Genomic DNA, 25955 nt, shown 5'->3' with positions numbered 1-25955 from the left:
TTCACTCCCTTCCCTCTCCAAGACAGCAAGCAATCTGATATAGGTTATATATGCATAATCATGTAAACATATTTCCATATTAATCACATTAAGAAAGAAAAAACAATAAAAGGGAAAAGCCACAAAAAAAGTAAAAATAGTATGCTTTAATCCGCATTCAGAGTTCATCAGTTCTTTCTCTGGATGTGGATAGCATTTTCTGTCATGAAAATTCCAAGTTGTCTTGGATCATTGTATTGCTGAGAAGAGCTAGTTCAATCATAGTTGATCATCACACAAAGTTGCTGTTGCTGTATACAACGTTTTCCTGATTCTGCTCACTTCACTCAGCATCAGTTCATGTAGGTTTCTAGGTTTTTCTGAAATCTGCCTACTCATCATTTCTTATAGTACAATAAATAGTATTCCATTACATTCATATACCACAACTTGTTCAGCCATTCCCCAATTATCGGGCATTTGCTTAATTTCCAATTCTTTGCCACCACAGAAAGAGCTGCTTTAAATTGCTGTAAATATTTTTGTACATGTAGGTCCTTTTTCCTTTTTTATGATCTAAAGAGATCTGGGATACAGATCTAGTAGTGGTATTGCTGGATCAAATGGTATGCAAAGTTTGGTCGCCCTTTGGGCATAGTTCCAAGTTGCTTTCCATAATGATTGGATCAGTTCACAACTCCAACAGCAATGCATTAGTATCCCAATTTTCCCACATCTCCTGAATTAGATTTCAATGAGGCAAAGTTGTACAAAGTCAAACAGCTGGCTCTCTCTTCCTGAGTCACTAAAGTCCAGTGGCAGGATAAAAGTCAGGATGACTGGCAATGGCCCAGCATGCAGTGGATGACCTTGGCATACTTGAAGTCTGACCAAGCTCTAAGCACTCCACAACACCTGCTTCAGCTGCCTTCATGGCTATTGGAACAAATTGTTTTCATCCACCCATTCTGCTGTGGGAAGTCTTCGCATGCTTGGGGTAGACATTCTCTTAACTCACTGATGGATTTGAGGCCTCTTGGTTCCCTTCAACCTGGGTTGGCCAATCTGCTGAGACAGTTTTACCAGGGCATGGTTGCTGTGCAGGCTGCAGCTTGGTGGAAACGCGGGTGAGAGGTGAGCGCATGGGGTGTTAAGAAAGGAATAGTACCTCTGGTAGGAGGGCTGCTGAGCCCTTTTCAGGGCTGCTCACCCACCTTTGGTGTCCAATCAGTCCCCTAATTCTCATTCTCCCCTGTGAGACAATTTAATAAAAGCTAGTTGAAGGAAATCTTCACTTCTAAGTCTAGCAATGTCTTCATTTAGTTGCAGTTGCTTCTACATTCTGGTTCTATCTCTCAAATTGCTGCTATGGGACCTCACCATAGCATCAACAACTTATCCCACTCAATTCGCATATAAACCTAATAATAAGAATTGGCCTTTATATTGATTGAGCTTGAAGGGTTATAAAGCACCTTACATATGTTATCTCAATAGATATTCAATCAGTCCTGCAAGGTAGGTGCTATCGTTATCTGTGTTTTACAGACTGAACCACAGAGAAGTTAAGTGACTTAGCTTGGGCTCATCCGTGTAGCTGAATGACTTAGGTGGAATTCAAACCCAGGTCTCTGTGACTCTAAGTTCAACACTCTATTCACTGTGCTAGGCTGGATTTGTAAGCTAGTCATCTTTTTTTTATCCATGGACAACTGGTTTCACAACTGATGCCTACAATTTACTTGTTGGGTTAGTCCCTGAGCCACTCTTTAGGATCTTTTAGGACATCAGTGGGGGCAGCTGGATGGCAGTGGATAAAAGCTGGGTCTGGAGTCTTCCTAAATTCAAATCTGGCCTCAGGCACATATTAGCTATGTGACCCTGGGCAACTCACTTAATTCCATTTGCCTCCATTCCCTTATCCTTTTTTTTTAATGAGCTGGAGAAGGAAATGGTAAACCACTCTAGTATCTTTTGCTAAGAAAACCCCACATAGGGCCACAAAGAGTTGGACGTAACTAAACACCAAGGATATCAAAAGGATAACCAGGCTTCCTGAACATTCCCTCTACCCAGAATGCCCTTCTTGTTTTCAGCACCCAATTCTATCTATCCAGTTCCTACCAATCTTTAAAAACATAGCTAAAATGTTACCTCTTCCTAGGATCTCTTCCCTGAATATCCCCACTTTCTCTAAATGTTCACAGCATTTCATACCTAACCCTCACTTTACACTTTCACATTCCCCCTCTAATTATAATTATTTGTGTATGTGCCTTTGTTCTCCCACAAGACTGTCCATTATGATCTGAGGACTCCCTGAGACCCTTTCCAGGATCACAATGAGGTCCAAATTATTTTCATAATAATACTAAAATGTCATTTGCCAATTAAAATACTCCTCCCTTCACCAACTACATATCTGTGGGAGGCTGGATTTTCTTTATATACTTTAACCAAAACAACATATCTCAACAGATTGAATGCAGAAGCAAATATGAGAATCCAACTCTCTTCTCTTTAGCCAGACATTAAGAAGGTTTATAAAAATATGTGAAATGATGTAACTCTTCTCATGAAATTTGTTTTGAAAATATAGTTATTTTTATTAAAATAGTATTTATGTTAACACAGTACTTTTATTATTGTCATTTTTAATGAATTAATAAATTTTAAAAATTTTACAATTTAAATTTCTAATACAGCAAATAATGATAAAATGTGTGCTGGTAAATATTTAACAACTGGCTGGGAGGTGGCATGTACAGGAAACACTTTTCAATTTAATTTGTATCATTAACATTTTCTCCATCACTTTCTGAAGTCTAGACAATTAAAAAAAACCAATAAATCAAACCCTGATGTGTAGCATTTACTGATTTCTGAGGTGTAAATTCTGACCCTAAAAATTTAACTATATCCTCAAGTTCCCTGAGGACAGGGATAGTGTGTAATACTGAATTTTGTATTCCCCACAGTGCTTTATATATGGTAGGTATTCCATAAGTATTTTTTTGAATGAATCCAAAATAATTTTGCTACAGTAATGAGCTCTAATAGGGTTGGCTGCCCTCAATTAAAGAAAAAAAAAGAATCCTTAATAGTTAATATTTATTTAGTCTGGATTTTTGCTAACCCATATATACTGAATTTAGCCAGTAAACAGATTCTTAGGACCTAAGTCTACTTTAGTCACATTTTAATTTTCTAATTAATTTCCGTGTAGAATCACCAGAAAATAAAATGCATAAATATCACCAACTTATATTAATCTGCAATAGGCAAAACTAAATGCTCATGTGTAATAAAGGGGATGAATTGTGGAAAATCAAAGAATAATTTTTGTTGTTGTTCAGTCATTTCTGACTCTTTGTGACTTTATTTCAGGTTTTCTTGGCAAAAATACTGGAGTGATTTGCCATTTCCTTCTACAGTCATTTTATAAATGGGAAAACTGAGGCAAACAGGGTAAAGTGACTTGTTCAGGGTCACATAGCTAGTAAGTGTCTGAAGCCAGGTTTGGACTCAGGACTGACTTCCGGGGGGGGGGGGATGACTCTTTGCACTGCATGTCCTGAATTAGGTGCATGCAAGATATTTTCAGGTATCCACAGAATTATTACAAATAGTTATACCTCCACTCCCCTTTCCTCTCCAACCACCCAAAATTAAATAGGTTAGTTGTCTAGCTTTTCAAATGCTCTTCTGATGAGCAAAGAGGTAGTAATGAACGTCATGATAGGCTGGATTCAGGGAAATTTGAAAAATCTCCAACTGTACTTCTTTGCTCTCTTTTAAGGCAAGAGAGGGAGGCACTTAGTCTTATTTTATTCTTTTATATTTTATTGATTTTCTTTATAGTGTAGCATTTTTTTTCCTGGAAAGGTTAAGTAGAACACTGTTAATAAGATAAGCTGCCCTATCTTAAAAGCCACAGCCTTATTGTCAACCAGCTTAAGTCAGATAAACAGAGATAAGGAGGTTATTACGACATTTAAATCAATGCATTCTCTCCATGCCTCCTAAAAATCCATTGTAAATTAAAGTTACCAAAAATAATTCTAACTCCAAGTGGAGGATGGGCAGCATGGGAGTAGGGTCAAAACTGGAAAGATCCGGGCTGAAGTCCCATTTCCAGTAAATACTGGCTTTGTGATCTGCACGAGTCACCTATCTTCCTGCTCTAGGCAACTAAGACCATAAATTGTAAAGAAGATGCCAAACTGTATTGGTTGAAGGAGTTTCCTCATCTGGGATTCCCCAGATCAGTGAAATCAGGGGTCTAGTCCCTGTCTTTCTCCTCCTTCATGGAGGGGACAGTTCTCTCCTCAAGGCAGTCTAAGGCAAACCTAAAACGACTTAGAAGTTTTGAAGAATTTTAAGATGGTTCCAGCTGCTTTCGTCCTACAAATTTACCAGGCCTGTGAAAGTGATTGAGAGAGATAAGGACCCAACCTAAAAGTCTGATATCATTCCCTGATATTTCATAAAAGCTGCAACCTCTTGAAATTCTGGAGTTGGTTAACTTGGGTCCTTTGAAAATTCCTTTGTTGAGAGCACAGTTAATGAGGTAGCTACTGCAACATACAATGCTTTCTTTGCTAATATTCTTTCCAAGTATCAGTTATCCTGAAGCAAAGAGTGATTTCAAAACTGGGGATTCAGGGGAAAAGGCATATAAATGATGGCACTGAGCCTCTTATTCCTCATTTACTCCCTTTTTGCTCACACCTGAGAATTTAACTATCTGCCTAACAGATTAATACAGTGAAATTTGATCATTAGAACTAACAAAGATGGCTTAACTGGCTAATCTGCTTCATCCTTTTATCATTAAGTTACAACTGCCTCCTTGCCTGGGCTTTGCAAAACAACAGACAGTGGGCTTTGTGGGAAGTTTGGGGCTAAGTGATAACTTTTTGGAGGATTGGATGGTTAGTTCCCAGTGAGGAGAAGACAAAGGAAATGTGGGCCACAGCCTCCACGAACCAAAAAAACAAAAAAGCTTTGGATGCCTTTCCTGGTGCCTTCCTGAGATTACTTTCCATCTATTGTAAATCTCTTGCATGCACCTAATTATTTACATGTTGTCTCAGTTAGAATATGAGTTCCTTGAGGCTAGGGGCTGTTTTTACCTTCGTTTGTATAGTCAGCATTTTGCATAGGGGCTGTCACATGGTAAGCATTTAATAAATGCTTGTTGATTGATTGGATTTGGATCCCAGGACCTGGGTTCAAATCCCTGGACCTTCCCTTTACTGTGTGACCTCAGGCAAGACCGTTCTTGTCTCTGGGCTTCAGTTTCCTTATCTGTAAAATGAAGGGATTGGAATAGATAATTTTTAAAATACCTTCTAGCTCTAAACCTAAAACCTATGATCCTCCTGGCTCAGAAACTAATTCTCTGTGTAATTTTATTTTTGTTGCTTTATTGATGAATATTTGTAGAAACCAAAGGTTTTTTTTGTGACGGAAAAGCCTGTTCTTGTTTGATTTCTGGCCGTCATCACTATTGAGGGTATCCAGCACTTAGGAGAGTGTCTGACATAGTAAGCATTTAATAAATGCTTGTTGATTGATTATACTCAGCAATGGTTTCATCATGTAGCTCTTCCTTCCTAGGGAAGTCAGTTGCAATCTGACTTTTTCTCCTAATAAAAAGCTATAGTCTTTCAGTCAAGCTTCTCTAGCTCCACCCTCAGACCCTCAGAGTGCTTTGATGGTCACTTCCTGTAGATTAAACTGAATTATTTGGTGAGTCACTTAATGACTCTTTTTCTCTGTCATTACAATTTCACGCCAACTTTTCCAGGATGCTGGTGATTTCTTCCCCTGATATAAAAAGCCCCTGATCTTCAGAGCTTAGAGTCACATGTCAGTTGGAAGGATTAGATGAAGCTGAGATTTAAACAAATATGTGCACAAACCTGTAAACATAGGGGTAACTGTTTTGAATTAACATTTTAAAATATGCCCTGATGGATTTAACTCTGGATTATAGGTTGTTGGGTTTTTTGTTTTGTTTTGTTTTTTGCTTCCAGATACCAAGGAAAGCTGGAGAAAATAAAACAGGGCAGTAGGGGAATAGTACATGCCAGCCAGCCTGATTCCAGTATAGCATTCACTACATTGTCATTAATAAACATTTCTGTTTCTCTTGCTCACATAGCCATAGAAAAGTTGAACTCACATAACATGAAACCTTTACTAAAAAAAAAAAAAAGATGCAATTTAGGATATTGTTTCTAAATGTGATCTCGGATAAGTTTCTACCTCTTCCTTAGCATCACTTTTCTCAGTTGTAAAATGGAAGAGATGGAATAGTCTAATGTCCACAGTCCAAGCCAGTTCTGAAATGACATGTTTGGGACCTAAGTTATTCCTGTATTCATCAGCAATTTAATTAATGTTTAAATCCTGCTTCTGATTACTTACCATTATCTTCTGACCTTGCTGCAAGCCACTTAACTTACTTGTGGCTCAGTTTACTCACCTGTAAAATAAGGGAATTGGACTAGATACAGTCTGAAGTTCCTTCAAGCTCTAGAGCTATAATCCTAATCCCTTTCTTTCCAGCAGCTCAGGGAACTTTCTATATTATTACACATTCATATTGAAATTATATATCCCTCTAATAAAAGAGTTTCATTTTCCCTTATTCACAAAATGGGGATAATAATGCCTTAGCTACCTCTTATAGATGTTGTGAGAATTCAATGTTACAATGTATATGAAAGCACAGTGTACATTATAATGCCCTCTATAAATGTATAAGGTATTATTGCTCTGAAGGCTAGGGGATGGATGGGGGGGGCAGGAAAGGGGGATGGGTGTGATTCTACCTAGCCTTTTTTGCATGACTATAAGAGAAGGAAGTAAGCCTGATATTTGATATTAGATCAAGCCCCCTCTTTGTTAATAACTGCATATCATTCCTCCTGGGGCTATTTTGTTAGTGAGAAAGGTATTATCCCAAGAACATATTTAAATTTCAAATGTAGAATTCACAATAAAACCCAGCCCAGCAGTTTCTGAATTCTCAGCATAACTCAAACTGATCTCTAACTCTTGCTCATTCACAGTCTGCCCTCCAATCTTTCTGCTACTGGCAAATTAGTCCCCAAGATCTACATGGAGCTCTGTTTCACTTTAAAAAGGCATTAATCTTGGTTATGTGAAATACTATATGCTAATGTGTGTTTTATTTTCAGCAAGACTTATTGATCTACTCTTTCCATTCTTCCTTATTTCTCTCAGGCAGCCCTACTTTTAGAGTCAAATTTCAAAGTGACTGCATCCCATCCCCTCTCTCTCTCTCTGAAAATACACACAGGCACACACACATTTCTGGAAATCCAAGTTGAATATCTATCCGATGATCCATGCTGATGGATTTCTTCATTCCAATCAGGTATGGAAGGGAGAGCAAACAGATTGTCTCATCGGTCAATATCTAGGAAGACCCTGACTTGTCTAAATCACATTCCCTAAGGTTCTGAATAAAGTGGTAAAAAAAAAAAGGAGGGGGGAAGCAATGAATCTTTTGTGTTGAATGTATCCAAAAAGAAATACCTTTAGAGCTTGGGATAATTTCAAAACCTTAAGAATTTCTGGGCCTCTGCTCAGATCATGGATTTGGAGCTGGAAAATAGCTCAGATATTATGTAGTACAACCCTTTTATTTTACAGAAAAAGAAACTGAGGCCTATAGAGGGTAAGTGCTTCACCTAAGTTCAGATATGTAGTGACAGAGCCATGATTCAAACCCAGTTTTGACTCTGATTCCAACTCCAAATTCTTTCCTACTATGCCATCTTTTTACTTCTTCCAAAGAACCACTTAAACTTAATAATTTAACACCAGCAGTGGTAGCAGCAGCAGAAGTAGTAATAGCATTTAAGTAGCACTTTAGTGTTTGCAAAGCATTTTACCTGTGTTGTTTCATTTGATCTTCAAAACAATCCTGTGAGATAACTGCTATTACTATTCCCACTTTACAGAAGGGAAAACTGAGGTTGAGAAAAAAGTGTTCCTCTCCTGCTATATATTTAATCATTTAAGAAAGCACAAATCCAACTGCAAAAACAGAGGCATTTTTACAACATCTCTAATCTCAAATTTTTGTTCTTTATTCTAATACTACAATATTTCAATGAATCTGTCATTCACATAAATACGGGCTTTCTTTCCAGTCTGATCTCAACTGTGCCCTCCCATAAATTTGCCAAAGTATCCCCACAGCATCATTGTGTTCTCTCTGCATTGTGTGGATACCATTGGAAAGCTTAGATTATTCACCATTATCACTCCCTTCATGACAAGCCCTTCTTTTTTTCTAGTCACCTCTCCACTGATCCATGCAGGATCTCTTCAGGATCTAGTTGGCATCACTAACTGCCTGTTAGACATTTCTAACTGGATGGCCTGGAGGCATCTCAAACTCAACCTATCTAAAATAGAACTCACTATTTTCTCCCTCAAAATAAACCCCTTTTCTTAACTCCCTCATTTTTGTGATGGTTGCCCCAAGGTTTTGTCCTAGAGCCTCTTCAGATCCCAATCTCTCCTCTGAGCTTCAGTCCCTCATCAGCCATTGCCTACTGAACACTTCAAACTGGATGTCTTAGAGCTCTCCCAAACTCAACATGTCCAAAACGGAACTCATTATCGTCCCTTTCCCCCTACATTTTTGTATCTTTCAAGTTTCCCTATTTTGGTCCTAGGCACTATCATTCTTTCAATATTCCAGATTAAGAACCTCAACATTTACCCTTTTTGTTTTCCTCTCTGAAAAGATACTATTTGTCCCATGACCCTCTGGAAGAGGAGGGGGGAAATATAGGTTACTATGGTGATGTAAGAAACAGAAAATAGCAATGAAAACTTATTAAAAAAAAACTTCAACATTATCTTCCTTGCTTCACTCTTGCTCGCCCTATAAATTCAGTTAGTCACCAAATTTTGCATTTCTACCCCTTTTCTTCCTTCACACAGCTACTACCCTAGTTTAGGCCCTCACCTCTTCTTGCCTAGATTATTGCAATAGTTTCCCAATTGGTATGTGTGAGCATACACATGCACACACACACACACACACACACACATCTGGAGGACACCATGATGAATAGGGAATCATCTTTGACTCAAACTCTGCCCTTAGCCTCCTATGTGACAGTAGCAAACACCTTTGATGGCACATATCTCTTTGTTTTATGTCTTGCTTAGGATTAATATATTATTGGTATTAATTAGAAGAGGTGGTACTTTGTACCCATCAGACTGACAAAGTTGACCCCCTCCCAGAAAAAAAGAAAAGAAAAGAAAATGACAAATATTGGGTTATGGGAAAACAGGAACTATCAATGTGTATTATTAAGTGGTACATCCATTCTGGAAAGCAATTTGAAATTATGTCCCTAAAGTTACTAAACTGTATGTACCTAATGATACCTCTATTGAGTATATATCCCTAAGAAATCAAAGAAAGAGGCAAGGGAACTATCCATACAAAAATTTATGTAGTTCTTTTTGTCATGGTAAAGAAATGGCTGAACAAATTATGATATATGAAATGTAATGAAAAACTACTGTGGCATAAGAAATGATGAAAGGCATGGTTTCAGAAAATGTAAAGACTTGCATGAACTGATACAGAGTGAAGATAGCAGAACCAGAAGAACAGTTTACACAAAAGCACAACATTGTAAGATCTCTAATCAATACAACAATTAACCATGATTCCAAATGACCAATGCTGAAGAATGCTATTTACCTCCTAACAGAGAGATTACTAGACTTAAGATGAAGAATAAGACATAAATTTTTGGACTTGGCCAACATGGATATTTGTTTTACTTGACTGTGCACATGTTTAAAAGGTTTTTTCCCCCTTTCTCAAGGAGGCCCGGGGGAGATGTAGGGTAGAGAAGACAAGTGCTTGCAAACTGAAAAAAAATTTTAAATAAAAGCAAAAATATATTAGAGAACCATTGAACAAAGTTATCTCTATTCTTAAATCCTTCAAGAAAGCTTGTACAAATTTAAAATGTATGTGAGACATTTTGTTGGAGTGTTTTGTTGTATAGAATTATATTCAAACAGCATAATCTTGTATTCTCTACACCTTTAAGTCAATTGGGTAATAGCTACAATGTTGTTTGATATAGAATACTGCTTAGGAAAGACTGCTGGTTATCTTACAATGCATTGTAACTCATCATATAGGCTCTGGGCTTACAGAGTTGAGGTTCAATCTTGGGGGTGGTGCCCACAATGACTCTCTCTTTGCCCCCACCCAAAATTCCCTCAGGGAAATCTCTGAATATGCCTCAACTAGAATTCTGGTCTAGTTCTCCTTAAATTTTGATAACAGAGTCCCTAATTTTGATATAAGCACATGAAGATAACAATGGCTATTGAGGAGACAATAGCTTCTTGTCCAGCCCTTAGAAAGCACATAAGGAATTCACAATAGCCCATAAACAGTCAATTCTAGTTTTGTATTTACTTTTACTCAAACACGTTGTTGGCTTCCTGCTGCTATTTAGTTGTTTGAGTCTAACTCTTCATGACCTCATTTGGGGTTTTCTTGGCAAAGATAGTGGAGTGGTTTGGCATTTCCTTCTCCAGCTCATTTTACAAATGAGGAACTGAGGCAGACAGAATTAAGTAACTTGTCCAGGGTCACACAGCTAGTAAGTTGTCTGAGGCCAGATTTGATCTCAGGTCTTCCTAACTCTAGGCCTTTCACTCTATCCACTGTACCACTTTTTGTGACTGTACAAATTCAGAAATGAATCCAGTTATCAGTAAAAAAAAATCATTTACTACTTGTTCAGATGAAATCAATTTAATTTTTGTGATATTATTTGATGTTTGTCATGTCAAGCACCTCCCAATTCTTTTCTCAAAGAAAATATTTATGGTGTGAATAATGGTATGCTAGTAAATGTTTAACAATCAACTCTCCAGATGAAGGGAAAGTACGCAGGACACATTTTTAATTTTAATCTGCATTTTTCTATTACTTTCTTAAGGCTAGACAAGCAACCAAAAAAATTAATCTTGATTTGTAGAGTTTACTGATTTCTGAGGTATAAATGCTTGAACTGAACATTTAACTACCAGTTCTTTCCAGCTGGCTTCAGCATGCTGGATACATGTTTGATTTCTGAGTAATCTTGAGAAGCTTTTGACTTTTCTCTTTCTTTACTCCTGAGCCACATTTTCCAATAAATTTCTTACCATTTCCCCCTACTTCCCCCTTTGCACTGAAGTATATGTTTATGTAATCTGGAGAACATTAGGAAGTTTTTCCTAGAATTTCTCTACCTCTTCTTCCTCTACAATAGATCTTGGCTCCCAAACTGTCCTTATTTTCATGATGATCTTTTGGGAAATACCTATCACAAACACTGCAAGATTAGATGACTAAATGTCCTATGAAATGATGTTTCTTGTTGCCTTTTGGTGAAACCAGTTGTGTCTGCTCTTTCATTTCCTGAAGAACTGATGTACCATCCTTTTTATTTATCTATAGCTTCCTTTTGTCTTTTAGTTAATTTACGGTGAAAATATAAAGATTGATTTAGTTCAGTTTTTCCCTTTAGTAAATATAATCACTCACTAGTCATTGGACCAGAATCTTATATATAGTCCAACAGCCAATTTAATGTTTGTAGATAGTCTAAAAACTGTGTTATTTATACTTAGCACCCTCTGTCTTCTTTTATCACTCTGTCATCATCACTGCAGGAGAAGAAGGCTGAACAAGACAGAGGACCATTGTAAATAGGTATGTATGTATGTCCCTCTGGTATGGAGCCTCTTCTTCTTTAACTATGCCAATGCTACCATAATTAGTGCTTTTCCAACAAGATAGAATCTGCCACAGCCTGTATTCTGCTGTCATAGCCTTTGAGAACCAAGGATCATTTTCATTCCATGATGAGGTATCAGAGTAGGACTTTTTGGATACATTCAGACATTGTTCTTCCATTCAAGCTGTCTATCTTCTAAGAAGCAGCCTGGATGTAGCGAATAGTGCTGAATTTAGAGTCAGGAAGATTCAAGACCAAACTCTGACACTTATCAGCTTTGGGACCCTAGCAAGTCACTGAGCCTTTCACTGCCTCAAACATCTGCCTGGAACTATTTGTGCCAACCTGTGCTAGAGCATTCCGAGCTCATATTGGTCTGATCTAGAGAATCTGCCCCAAATGTTCACATGGACCATTTGTGCTGACCTGTGGTAGAGCATTCCGAGCTCATATTGGTCTGATCAGCCACGGTCGGACACACTGTAACTTGACTCTAGCACAGTGATGTCTGCCATTTTGGTCCTCTATGAGAACAAAGGACAACAACCAACCAACCAACCAACCGAGATTTACCTACTAAGTCTAGCCCGTTGTGATCTGCTTTGGGGGAAGGAGTTGTCTGGCATCCATTATGACAAAAATTACAGATACTTGGGGGCAGCTAGGTGGCGCAGTGGATAGAGCACTGGCCCTGAAGTCAGGAGGACCTGAGTTCAAATCCAGCGTCAGACCAAACACTTGACACTTACTAGCTGTGTGGCCTTGGGCAAGTCACTTAACCCCAATTGCCTAAAAAAAAAATTACAGATACTTGGGCACTCTGGAATATTCCATGATTGTCTGTATTCATCTTGTTCGTTATTTCTTACAGTATGGTAATATTCTGTTATGTTCATGTACACCTTGTTTATCCATTCCCTAACTGATGGGCATCTATTTTGTTTCCAGTTCTTTGCTACTACAGAAAGTGTTGCTATAAATATTTTGTCGTGCATAGAGATAGCCTTTAAAAAACAAAACAAAACCCCCCCACAATGACCTAGTTGATATAATATGCATAGCAGTGGAATCTTTGGGTCAAAGGACATGGACATTTTAGTTACTTTGTCTGAATAATTCCAAATTGCTTTCCAAAATGGTTGTACTAATTCCCTGTTCTAGTATTAGTGTGTTAGTCACAACCTATTCAACATTGATTGTTTCTTTCTTTTCCAACTGACGGAGTGTGAGGCAAAACCTTAGTGTTGTTTTGATTTCCATTTTTCATATGATTGGTATTTTGGAGAATTCTTCCAAATGATTGTTAATATTTTATAATTCTTCAGAGAACTATTCATATCCTTTAATCACTTATCTGTTGGAGAATGGCTTTTGGTTATGTATACATATACACATATGTTTGTATGTATATATATGTGAATGTGTGTGCCTATTATTAAAAAATTATTCCTATGTGCATACCCTTTGGCTCAGCAATAGCACTTCTAGGGCTGTATCCCAAAGAAATAATAAAAATGGGAAAAGGACCCACAGGTACAAGAATATCCATAGCAGCTTTTATCGTGGTGGCAAAGAATTGGAAATTGAGGGGATGCCCATCAATTGGGGAATGGCTGAACAAGTTGTGCTTTATGAATGTAATGGAATACTATTGTGCTATAAGAAATGATGAGCAAGTGGACTTCAGAAAAACCTGGAAAGACTTGCATAGACTAATGCTGAGTGAAGTGAGCAGAACCAGGAGAACACTGTATACAATAATAGCCACATTGTGCGATGACTAACTTTGATAGACTTAGCTCTCCTCAGCAATGCAAGGATCTAAGACATCTCCAAAAATCTCATGATGGAAAATGCTATCCACATCCAGAGAAAGAACCATGGAGTTTGAATGCAGATTGAAGCATACTATTGGCTCTTTTTTTAATTCTGTTTTGTTTTGTTTCTTCTTTCTTGTGGTTCCTCCTATTGGTTCTAATTCTTCTTTATGACACGACTGATGTGAAAATACATTTAATAGGAATGTATATGTAGAGCCTATATCAGATTACATGCCAACTTGGGGAGGGAGGTGGGAAGGGAGGAGAAGAAAATTTAAAACTCAAAAGCTTATGGAAGTGATTATTGAAAACTAAAAATTAATTAATTAATAAAAAAAGGAAAAGAAAAAAATTCATTTCTAGTCAACTACTTTCCTTCTTTTCTTGAATGCATTAATCTTGTTTGTGTGGAAGCCTCACAATTTCATGTAATACAAATTAGCTGTTTAATTTTTTTAAAATAAAAAGGTATTCCTTTGTAAGTTAAGAATTCATCTCCCACTCCTAGCTCTAAAAGGTATGTTATCTGTTTATCTCCTAATTTTTAGTGGCATACTCCTTGATATTCAAGTTGCATTGCCATTTTTAATTTATTGTAAAATGTGGTATAAAATGTTAGCCTAATCCTAATTTCTGCTTGATTTCTTTTCCATTTTCCCAGCAATTCTTGTAGAATAACAAATAATTTATTTGGGGGATATCAAATACTGGATTATTAAGTTACAGTATTTCTGATTCTCCCTCATCTAGTCTGTTGTACTTTTGTGTTTTTAAACCAATACTAAATGCTTCTGGTGACTGTTGCATTGTACCATTGTTTGAAGTCTTGAAGTGCTAGTCCCCCTCTTATTACTACCTTTTTTTCATTATTTTCATTTATATTCCAGACCTTTTGTTCCTTCAAATGAATTATTACTATTTTATCAAGTATTATAAAGTGTCCTTTTGGTAGATTCACTGGTACAGCATTTAGACTATAAATTAACTTTGGTAGTATTATAATTTTTATTATGTAACAATGAACACTGGTTTTGTTATTACATAGAAATCCTGTTGATTTTTGTGGCTTTATTTTGTAGCCTCCAACTTTTCTAAAGCTATTAATATCTTTGTTGATTCTCTAGGATTTTCTAAGTAACTCATCAGCAAATAAAGATACTTTTATCTTCTCTTTTCCTATATTTATGACTTTTATTTTTTTCACTTGTCTTATTGCTATTGCTAGCCTTTCTAGATATATCAAACAATAGAGAGAGTAAGCAACCTTGTTTTGCTGTTGTATTTATTGGGAAAGCTTCTAGTATGCTCCGTTGCATATCATGCTTATATTTGTTTTTAGATACTTTCATAATTTTTTTTAAAAATCCCTTTGTGCCTATACTTTGTAGAGGTTGGGTTTTTTGTTTTATTTTTAGCATAAATGGGTGTGGTACTTTGTCAAAGGTTTTTTCTGTGTTGAGATAATCATGTGATTTTAGATGATATATCAACTCAACCAAGCTCCCAATTTCACCCAATAGAAATTCCTCCAAAGTCTCTGGCAGAGCAAGTTATAAATCAGAGACATGCTAAGATCCTCTACTTTTCTGCTTCTTCCCAAAATCTTTCTAGTCTTTCAGTGGCCTCTTCCTGAAGAGATCTTGGAATCTCATGTGTCCTCCCTTGAAGGTAGAAATAACAAGGCCCCTTCTCCTCTCCCAAATTCCCAATAACTCCTTCTCTCATGCAGGCACTATATGGCATAATCATTCTCTTTACCAATGAGAAGAGTCTTTTCCAAATGTACCAGGCTTGAACCCCTGACAACACAATTATTTAGTGGCATAGGACAAGACTAGATCAGAGTTTTGACTTTTAGCCTAGCATTTTTTCCATTTTTATCATGCTTGGAATTTTTCTTTGGATAAGGCAAAACATTATCAATTATATATCTCCCTTACTCAGGCAATAATACTCAAATCAATACCACCACTGCCCTATGGCTCCACTTAAAATCCCTTTGATTTAGAACCATAGGCTACTTAGGCAACAATTCCTTTCCCAGGCTACTGCTCCCCATTTCCTCATATTCATGTATGTCAGTCCTTTCTCTCCTGTCCCTATTCCATTTTACCCTCCCCTTCTATTATGCCCTATAGAACTCCCACTCTATTGCTAACAAGCTGTCCCCTTCATATTAGACCTCTTCTTCTTCATGCTCTTTCCATCTCCTTGCAACCATGGAAACTTGGCTCTCCGAGGAAGAATTATATCTCTGACCAGTGTCTCCAGAACTGGATGTACCTTTTTTCATACACTCTGATGTGCTCAGCCAAAAGAAGGAATAGGCATGTGCCTTCTTCCTTACTGCTTCTTCTAAGCCTTACCTTTACCAAGATCATTCAGCAACCTTCCCTTCTCTTTCCAGTTCAATCCATCCATAAATAATCACCCTAACCAGATTCTGGGGGCTGTTCATTACTGGTTCCCAGGTCATTCTCCCTCCTTTATTAAAAAAACTGATTCACAGTCTTCCTATTCACTTCACCCCAACCCCTGCACTTATATTAAAGACTTCATTTCATTTGGGAATAAAAACTGAGGCTGAATTGCATCTTCTGATTGGGGTCTTTGAATGCTGATGTCTCTTCAAATAACCTTGCTTCCTGGCTCATTAATCTCTTCAATCAATCGACAAACATTTAGGAGCTAAACTGGGAAGGTGGCAAGAATGAGGGGTTACAGATGAACAGTCAGAGTGTTCCCAGTGGTATCCTCATAATATCAGGAGATACCAAGGAAGGCTTCTATATTTGAATCCTTCCCTTCTGTTTCATGAGAACTAGCTCCCTCTGCCACTATCAATCAGCACCTGCTCTGCCATTCATAGGGTATTTCAAAAACCTTGAAATAAACTCATCTCCAGCTTTCTTCTGGACAACTCCAACTGGATAATAAAGAATAGGTTGCCACTATTCTTCAAGTCACCAAGGTTTATAAGTTATGAGTCTTCCATTACTTTGCACTGTCAGTCACCCTCCCACATCTGTCCAATCAGTTGCTAAATCTTATAATTCTCCTTCTTCAACTGTGCACAGCTCTGGCAATTTAATTCCTCTGCTCAAGAAGTTTCAATTCCTCCCTGTTGCCTCTAGGATAAAATACTAATGTCTCTGCACAATATTTAAAGTTCTTCACAGTATGACCCACAGTCTACCTCGCCATGCTTCTTACACTTTACTTACTCCCTGTCTTGTACTCTATGGTCCAGCCAAACTGGCCCTCTTGTTATTCACTCATATACAACATTCCCTTTCTCACCTCCATACTATCATACAGGCTATTGTTCACCATGACTGCAAAGTATCCCTTCTTCACTTTTGTGTTCATTAGAATCCCTAGCTTGCTTCTAAATTCAGCTCAAAACTAATCTCTCTCAAGGGGATTTGCCTAAACCCCATAGTTTCTAGTGTCTCCACCACAAATCATTTGGCATATACATTATTTTGGTTTTACTTAAGTGTATACATGGTATTTTCCCAGTAGTAAGCTCCACTAGAGCAGGTTTGTTCAATTTTTCCCTGTGTAACTTCAGCAGCAAGCATAGTAAGCTTATGGAACAAATGAATGAATGAATACAGCCTCTTTAGGGAAACTAAGACCGTTTAGCCTATCTACTCCCCTCATTTTTCAGATGGGGAAATACATCTGGAGAAGAGGTGTGGCTTGCACAGGTTCACGTAGCTAGATTGAGACAGATCTCCTGAGTCCCAGTTCAGTACTCTTTTCACTCTATCGTACTCCACTGGCTTAGAAGAATAAATTACATTATAAATTATAAATTTTTAAATTCCTAACAAAATAGCAACAAAACAGGGAACTTATATATGTATGTCTCTCTATATATATTTCAAATAATAAAATATTTGCCCATGTATATGCATCTATATACATGTGTATTACATGTCACAAGATTTTTTTAAAAAAAAACTGGACCTGTGATTTCCTCGTACAGGGAACTTTCAATGAGGAAATTTCCTCTACCACTGTCAATCAGCACCTGTTCTGTTATTTCTAGTTTCAGAGAGATGCTTGAGGCACTGGGAAGTTGTGACCTGCCCAGGGTCTCATAGCCAGTATGTGTCAGGTCTTCCTGATTTAGAGGCCAGCTCTCTATCATAGACACATTTCTTCTCATTATGTATAAAATAAAACACTTAAATCATAACATCATGCAGTAGTAAAGAGAGCATGGGCTCTGGCTTCAATAGGACCTGGATTTAAATTCTGCCTCAGAGACTTGGACAGAGCACATGCATCAATTGATGCAAAAAATTTATTATAATTTTATGATGAAATTAAAATTTTCATCTTATTTTTATTTTCTTTGCCTTGTGGGTTTAAAAAAAATGTGGTGGGTCAATTGATTTTGCTTGGTCCTTTGAGATATCTCTCAGTTCTAGTAATTCTACCTGTGTGACTTTGGTAAGTCATTTAAGTTCCCTGGGCCTCAGTTTCCTTTTCTGTTAAATGAGGGAGTTGAACTAGCAGCCTCTGACATTTCTTTTAGCTCAATATCTATGATTCTATAATCTCCTTAAGTGAGTTTTACTGCTCAGGGGAAGCGTTGGATTGATACTATTAAAGATGCCATTCTCACTTTAAGCAACAGAACTCGGTACGGAATGGCAGTTGTATAAGATTCCTGTTCTTCCTTCACTCTGAATTCTGATTAATATCTGATTACTATCACAAAATAATTCTACTGTTAGTGGCCACCAAAATCTCACCTCTTCAAGATTTATTAGGCAAGGTGTCCTTAAATCTTACTTGTCTAAACTTTGGGCTATGCAGAGTGATAAAACTTAAATATTTTCTTGATTTTCTCGCCTGGAAAACAGTTATACCATCTCCACATCCTTCTTCCCCTCCCCCATGGTTGTTACAGTCTCATCAATCACGAGGCACAGCTGGGAATTGTTCTTCTGAAGTTTCTAAAGCACTCTCTGGTCCTACTTGCTATGTTCTTACTGCTTCCATAACTAAAAATGTACCTTTTGCTCATGCACTCAGGAAATAGCTCTTATTTTCTAAAAACTAGTGGCCTGCTTACTCATTTCACAAGTAGTTCTGTGAGGAAACTCAAGTACATTCTTGGAAGTACATCCGTTATGTATTTGTGTGGTTACATGGCGTGTAAGCCTATGTACACAGTATGTCCATAAGTCGCTGGCCTTTTTGGTCATGTTAGCACAGGTATTACGAAAATTGAGAATCTGCTTCTGAGTCTCTTTTGCATATCTGAGCCTGACCTCTTACAGGTATCCTGGAGGTAACATGTAGTAGTATATGGTAAATATGGTAGTACATAGTTCATGAGAGACTTGCATGGAGTAATTAGATAAAGATCATTAAATAGCATTTTAGACTAAATAGACAATATTGTACAAAAACGTATCTGGATATACCATAGTGCATAGATACTACAGATATTACATATAGCATATGTGCATACTCTATATTTGGTAGAATGACAAAAGCACCAAATTTGGGACTAGAAGACCTGGGCCTGAGACCAGGTGCTATTAGTTATTATCCAGGTAACCTTGGGCAAGTCACTTAAACTCTCCCGCCAGGCATTACTTTCTTTATATGAAAATTGAGCTGTTCGAGCTGGTTGGTTTGCAATGTGAGCTTTTTTCAAATCCCACTGCAAACACTCAGTGGCAGTATAATTATAAGGGTGTTATTTACCCTCTCAAAGCCTCAGATTCCTCATCTAAAACACAGAGGGAATGATACTTATAGTCCCTACCTCACAAGGCTATTGGGAGAAACACTAACTATTATTGAAGAAGTGGCTTGGTAAAATAGACAGAGCATTGGCTCTGGAGTCAGAGGTTTTGGGTTAAAATACTGCCTCTGGTATTTACTACCTGTGTGACTTTGGGCAAGTTATTTAATTCCAGGGCTTCAGTTTCCTCGTCTGTAAAATGGGAGAGGAGATTGGACTAGATAGGCTCTGAGGTCCCTTGCAGCTCTAGATCCATGATCTGGTTCCTTCCTGCTCTAGAGCCTATATGCACACCTTGGACAAGTACCTTTCTCTCTCTGAACACTGCTTCCCCCATTGTAATATGAAGAGATGAGACTAAATGTGTAAGAATTCTGCCAACTCTAAAATTGTATGTTTAAGAATATCAGAAATCTAGCATTATGTACTCAAATTCATTGGAAAAGTCTCTTCTTTTTGTTGGGCACACGTTGAAAAGTAGGAAGGGACATCCTCGAATTGAAAACTTTCATAATTTATCCGAATTCAGATTGTGTGTTTTAAACACATTGGCATTACTGCCAGCTCCTCTCCCACTAAGATCAGGGCAACGAAAGATGATCCTAACATATTAAAAACAAGTACTCAAAACCATTCTGTGGATGGAAAGACTGAAGACTGTAGGGTTTCCAAGGCTATCTTCTTAAGTCCACCAATTTACCTGTAATGGCTGGAGGTCAGAAGATACATACTGGATGAATAGATATTCAGACCATTTCTACCCCCTCCCAGCTTCCCATACTCCTAAAATATTCTGGTTTTTTAGTTAAACTGGTTTCCAAAAACTATGACTTGAAAAGTCCAAACTTATATCAGAGTGGTTACATGTTCTTTGTGTGGCCATAATGGGGTTATTTATGGGAGATGGAGGCCGCATTGTGGGAAAGATTAAAGGTTTTGATAATAAACGAAAGCAAAAGCCCAGGAACTGGGTGTCTCCTTATGGCAGTGACTCTCCAAATAGGATAAATCATCCAAGCCACCATTAAAACTTCAAGAAGATTGCTTGTAAACCTCTAAGCCATGCCAATAAAGCATATTCTGGGGCTGGGAGCAGCCCATATGGTGGGACTCAGCAGTTTTTCCAAACTAAAGGCTATTCACCATTTATTTAACCCCAGTGCTGGTGCCAGCACTGAGCAGGGCAGTGGACCAGGGATCCCAAGTGCACCAATCCTTTCCTTTTCTTTGGGAGGCCGTGGGTGGCAGGGAGACACAATTTGGCCATCTGGTGGTAAAAGGTAAGGTCTGGAGACATAATTTGACTCAGAAGAGTGGGAAGGATTCTCTCTTGCTTATCTAGGTTTTATCATTAGTGTAACTTCCAGAGGTATCTCACTGAAGAACTTTAGGAGCACATTTTTAATTGGTAACCAAGAATCCAGGGAAATATTCAAAGATCTCTCCCTCACACACACACACACACACACACACACACACACACACACACACACACACACACACGCACACACGCACCTTTCACCCATATTGCATTTGCAATTTAAAAAGTCAAGTCTAACCTCATATAACTTCCCCCATCCTCTCCCTCAAAAAGGCCAAAGCAGTGGAGAGAACCATAAATCACTTCAGGCTTACATGTTGCATGTTTTGGGCAAGTAGGCCCTAGTGAGCTGTGAATATATCTATTTTCCACATCAGCCTTAATCTAAAGAAAATGAGATTATGTAACAAATTCAGAGGATAGCAAAGACTGAAGGGTATGGTGTTCTCTTACTAATTTATGATTTGGGGTTCCTGGAGATCTTGGAGAGATTTCAAAGTTTTGCTCACATACGAATAATAATAGCAAGGATCCAGGATAAAATAAGAATGCTTTCAATTACAGCATTTGCCACTTCTTGTCAGAGTGCCTGGCTGTTCAGAAACACAAACTTTTACTCAGTCTTGCATTTTTCAAATTGGAGCAGCATCCAGAGAGAAAGAAAACGATGAAGCCACTTTTCAGAGATGGCTAATGTCTATCTAAAAAGAACAGTATTCCAATAAGACTGTGAATAGAAAGAATGTAGAGTTAAATAATATCCGAAAATTAAAGCAGAAGTGATGCAAATATTTCTGTGAATGATAAATGATGTTAGTTCCCATATGCACAGGGTTACAGATAGTTCTCTCTAAAGAGAGATATATAAGTAGATTGAGATAAGATATTCATCTTTCACATAATCCTATATCTAGGATTAGGGGCACATTTGAATTTTAGTATTCATCATTCATAATAATAATAATAGCCACTGATGTTTTTATAGCACTTTATGGTTTATAGAACAGTTTCATATAATTCATACGGTCATATATATAGATTTGAGGTGTATATATATATATAAGTACAGATGAAATAGAACATTCATAATTCACGTAATAATTTGATAGCTTCTTTTCAGTTCCCAGATGTTTTTTGGACTCACATTCTCATATTACCTACCCACTCAGACCACTGTTCGCAAGCCTGTTTTAATACCACAGGCTAATATTAAGCTATATAAGCGCAGTGGTCTTAAAGAACTGTATCAGGAAATTGAGTAGGGAAATGAATTCATTATTTTACAAAGAATGTTTCCAACCTTTACATATAATGTTAGGGATAGACATGAAATAAAATTTTTAACATGCATATGATATTGTGTTTCTATTATAAACACCCAAACTATGCTTTTGTTAGCTGTCTGCATAATACAATAATATACATATGATATTTAATATATGTATTGTCTACCTTCTAAAGATACAGCTTTTTTCAAGCCGTCTGTAGAGTATTTCTGTTCTCTCCAGCAACTCCTATTGCCAAATCCATCCATTATTACCTCAGAGATTACAAGTTAATGTGGAAATCTTAACGTGACTTCAGCAAATAACTGCATCTAGTGGCTTTCTCTGGCATTTCCATTTTATGGCATCTTTTTATATTCGGCAGTAGGGCATTCTGAATAAAAATGAGACAGGCTTTTAGGGTTTCTTTTTATTATTAGCATTTGGTAAAAACAACCTTAATGAGCTGTTAAGAGTCATTCCCCATCCTATTGTTGGGGCTGCCTGGGAGCCCATAAAGTGTTAAAAAGGCAAAGGAGAATTTATGATCCCTGATGCATCCCCTTCCTGACACAGTTCTTCAGAAAGGAAGATCTTTAGTCTAGGAAGATCCTCTATTTAAATGCCTAGGATGCTCTGTCTGAAGTAATAATTAAACTTTATTAAATTTAATCACAGAATTGAGGCCACCAGGTTTGTGTCTGAAAAGCTAAAGTGATTCTGGGTATGATCTCTTCACACCTCTGTCATAAAACCCTTTTCAAAAAATGCATTCGATTTTTCAGTGAAGCCCAAGCGTCCAGAAATTGACATGCAAATTTCTCTAAAGTGGTGAGAACTCAATAGAAAATCCACACTTCCTGTAGTTCTCTAGACAACTTACTTCTTCCCTCCAGGAAGGACCAATAGCGGAATGCAGTGCTATGAAGCTGCCCCTATAAAAGGAAAAAAGTCACTACTGTCTCGTTGGAGGTTGACAGATTTATTCAACCTGGTGGAAGAGAAACTAGGCAGCAGGGAGTTCCCCTAGATTAGCACATCAGAAAAAAACAAAAACAAAAAACGTAGCTCCCACGACCCATTTTCTCTTTGAAAATGAAATGTTGCCTGGAAAGTTAGGTGCTCTTCCTCTCCCACCAAAGGTGATGAAAAAGAAATAAACATTGGGGACAAAAGTGGAGACCTTTAATTTTAGACAAAATTTAGGCCTTTGGCCTTTAAATTTTAAATTAAATATTAGAAATATTAGACAATTAGAAACAAGTTTTGGTCCATCCAATCCCTATCACTTTGTGGTGTTTCTTTAAACTGTACTTCTGTAAGAGGAAACATTCTCAAAGCCTAAGATCCAGGGGCTAGCGGTTGTATCCAGGTTGGTGAATGGGTCGGAGCTGGAAGTCTGGCTCATCATCTTGTTTGCGCTCCCCGGGCACACGTTCTGAGCCAAAGCCAGAGCCGTGAAGGACTGGCTACGTTACAATAGAGACGGATTGACAAGGCAGCTGCGGCAGAGCCGGGAGTGGAGAATGGGATCAGATTCTAAGGAAGAGCCCTATACAAGGAAATCAAAGAAGTGTCAGAGCTCAGAAAGGAACCATAGAAATCCAAGGAAGTCACATCCCCAATCTCAGGAGTCTTCCCAGTCAGATTCTGAGAGTGAGCCAAGTAAGGATCACTGGCACAGTTGCAGGAGACCTGATTTTAGATCACTCCTTGGGTGTCTTCTACATCACTTTCATCACCCAGCTCTAGAAGTCCTCGAGGCCCTGGACAAGAAATTGAGCCTCCACAGAGTCACCCGAGGAGAAACGGCCCGGAGACTGGCAAAGAAGGAAGCCAAAGAACAGAAGAAGAAGAGAGATAAGATGGGCTGGGGTGAGGAGTATATGAGCTACACTAATACTGACAACCCCTTCAGAGACAATCTGCTGGGAACGTTCATATGAAACAAGGCACTAGAAATGAAGGGGTTGTCCACTTGGAAGACAAAGAGCTTAAGGAGAGAAACAAAGAGAATCCAGGAAGACAATCTACTAGAATTGAGAGGTGAAGCAGCTGTGCTTGGAGCAAGTGAGAGGGAAAAAGCCATTGAGGAGCAAGAGCTGGAGATGCCGCAGAAGAGGAGGCAGAACACTTCAAAACATGAAAGCAACAGGAACACAACTTCTACCTTCAACAAGCCAAATTTATGGGGCAGCTAAGTGGCACAGTGGATAGCACCAGCCCTGGATTCAGGAGGACCTGAGTTCAAATCCGGCCTCAGATACATAACACTTACTAACTGTGTGACCCTGGGCAAGTCACTTAACCCCATTGCGTAGTCCCCCCCCCAAAAAAGAAGCCAAACTTCATTCTAAAATCCAAATAAGGGGTGGAAGGGCCAAGCCCATTAATTTCCTGGCCAAGTATATTAGTGCAGAGGATGATGACCTGGCTGTGGAGATGCATGAGCTCTATACCTTCTTCAATGGCCTCACAGTGTCGGACGTGGAAGACCTGTTCAAGGACATACAAGTATCTATGGATTTGGAACAGGGCAAGAATGTAGACTTCTGGAGAGATATGGCCAGCATTACAGAGGATGAGATTTCCAAACTCCAAAAGCTTGAAGCATCAGGAAAGTGGCCAGGAAGGCTTCAAGAAGGGGTAAATGCCTCTGTTAGTTCTGATGTACAGTTGATATTCAAAGGGAAGATCTATAGTCAGCTCCAGGTGATCTTCCAGGGCATTGAGGACAAAATTCAGGCAGAGGGGCCTAACCTGGATGTTGGCTACTGGGAGAACCTACTGCAGCAACTCAAGGCACACATGGCCAGAGTGTGAGCATCACCAAGATGTACTCCAGCAGAAATTGTACAAGCTGAAACAGGAGCAAGGCACTGAGAGTGAGTCCCTGTTCCCCATCCTCATTAAGGAGCCAATACCTCCTAATGAAATGTCAGGACCGAAGACCAAGATTAGGCCCAACTGGGGCCTTCCACTCCAGGTGCCTCAGAGGAGCCAGAAACTGAAAGAGAAGCCAGAGCTAAAGGGGAGCCTGTGCCTGAGGGCAAGGGCAAGGGGGAAGCCATGCTGATGGAGGAAGATTTTCTCCAGCAGAGCCTATATGGCTATGATGCTGGCAAGTACCACCCCAGGTTGCTCACCTCCCATAAGCTGCCCTTTGATGCCCATGTGGTAGAATCTGAAGAGGATCTTCAGCACCTACTGCTCTCTTGGCAACAGCTACAGGTCACTGGAGATGCCAGTCAAAGTGTAGAAGACATCTTCCACAGAACCATGGAGGGCGTGGGGACAGATGAGGCCCAGTTCAGTGAAGAGATGTCCCTCATAGGCAAAGCCTATCTGTGGGCATACAAATACCAGCCCCACAAGCCTCGATTCTTCAACCATGTCCACACAGACTTTGAGTGGAATAAGCACAACCAGACCCACTATGACTTTAACAACTCCCCGCCAAAGATTGTGCAAGGCTACAACATCTTTTATCCAGACCTGATGAAGAAGCACTCTATACCGGCATATTTCCTGAAGGCATGCCAGGACAACAAGGACATTGCTGTCCGACGCTGCCATTGCCTTCATAATTGTCAGCCAGGACTGGGAATATTCACACCAATGTCCGTTTACCAATAGCATCTTCCAGCTTTGGTTCCCCTTTAAGCGATAGCACTACTGATGGTAGGAGAATGATGGGGAGACAGGGTATTCCTGTCCCCCAACTACGGTCCCTGAAACAGGCCACAGACAGACAGATGGGCCCATCATTTGTTGAACTTCCCTGGAAGAGTTGTTCTCCATTGCTGTTTTCTAGTCTCTTTTTGTGGGATGTGAGGGTATACATTATTTGTCCTTTTTTTTTCCCTTTTGAAGTTCTCCTTTGTACATAAGGCCCAATGTCATTATTTCTTCAGGACTACTTTCAGCTAAATAAGAGTAATTTTGGAGTATAAAAAAATGCCTAAAAATCTATTGGAC

The 25955-nt window shown here is 38.6% G+C and overlaps 1 pseudogene; it reads left to right on the top strand.

The window, feature by feature from the left end:
• The first annotated feature begins 23503 nt into the window (after window positions 1-23503).
• Window positions 23504-25647, top strand: LOC110206712 (splicing factor Cactin-like; annotated as a pseudogene).
• Window positions 25648-25955: the final 308 nt, after the last annotated feature.

The sequence above is a fragment of the Phascolarctos cinereus genome, unplaced genomic scaffold (assembly GCF_003287225.1).
Source record: "Phascolarctos cinereus isolate Bilbo 61053 unplaced genomic scaffold, phaCin_HiC Scaffold_2;HRSCAF=192, whole genome shotgun sequence".
Classification (NCBI taxonomy): Eukaryota; Metazoa; Chordata; class Mammalia; order Diprotodontia; family Phascolarctidae; genus Phascolarctos; species Phascolarctos cinereus.
The sequence above is the reverse complement of the archived record's forward strand: the minus strand, read 5'-3'. Positions and strand labels throughout refer to the sequence as shown.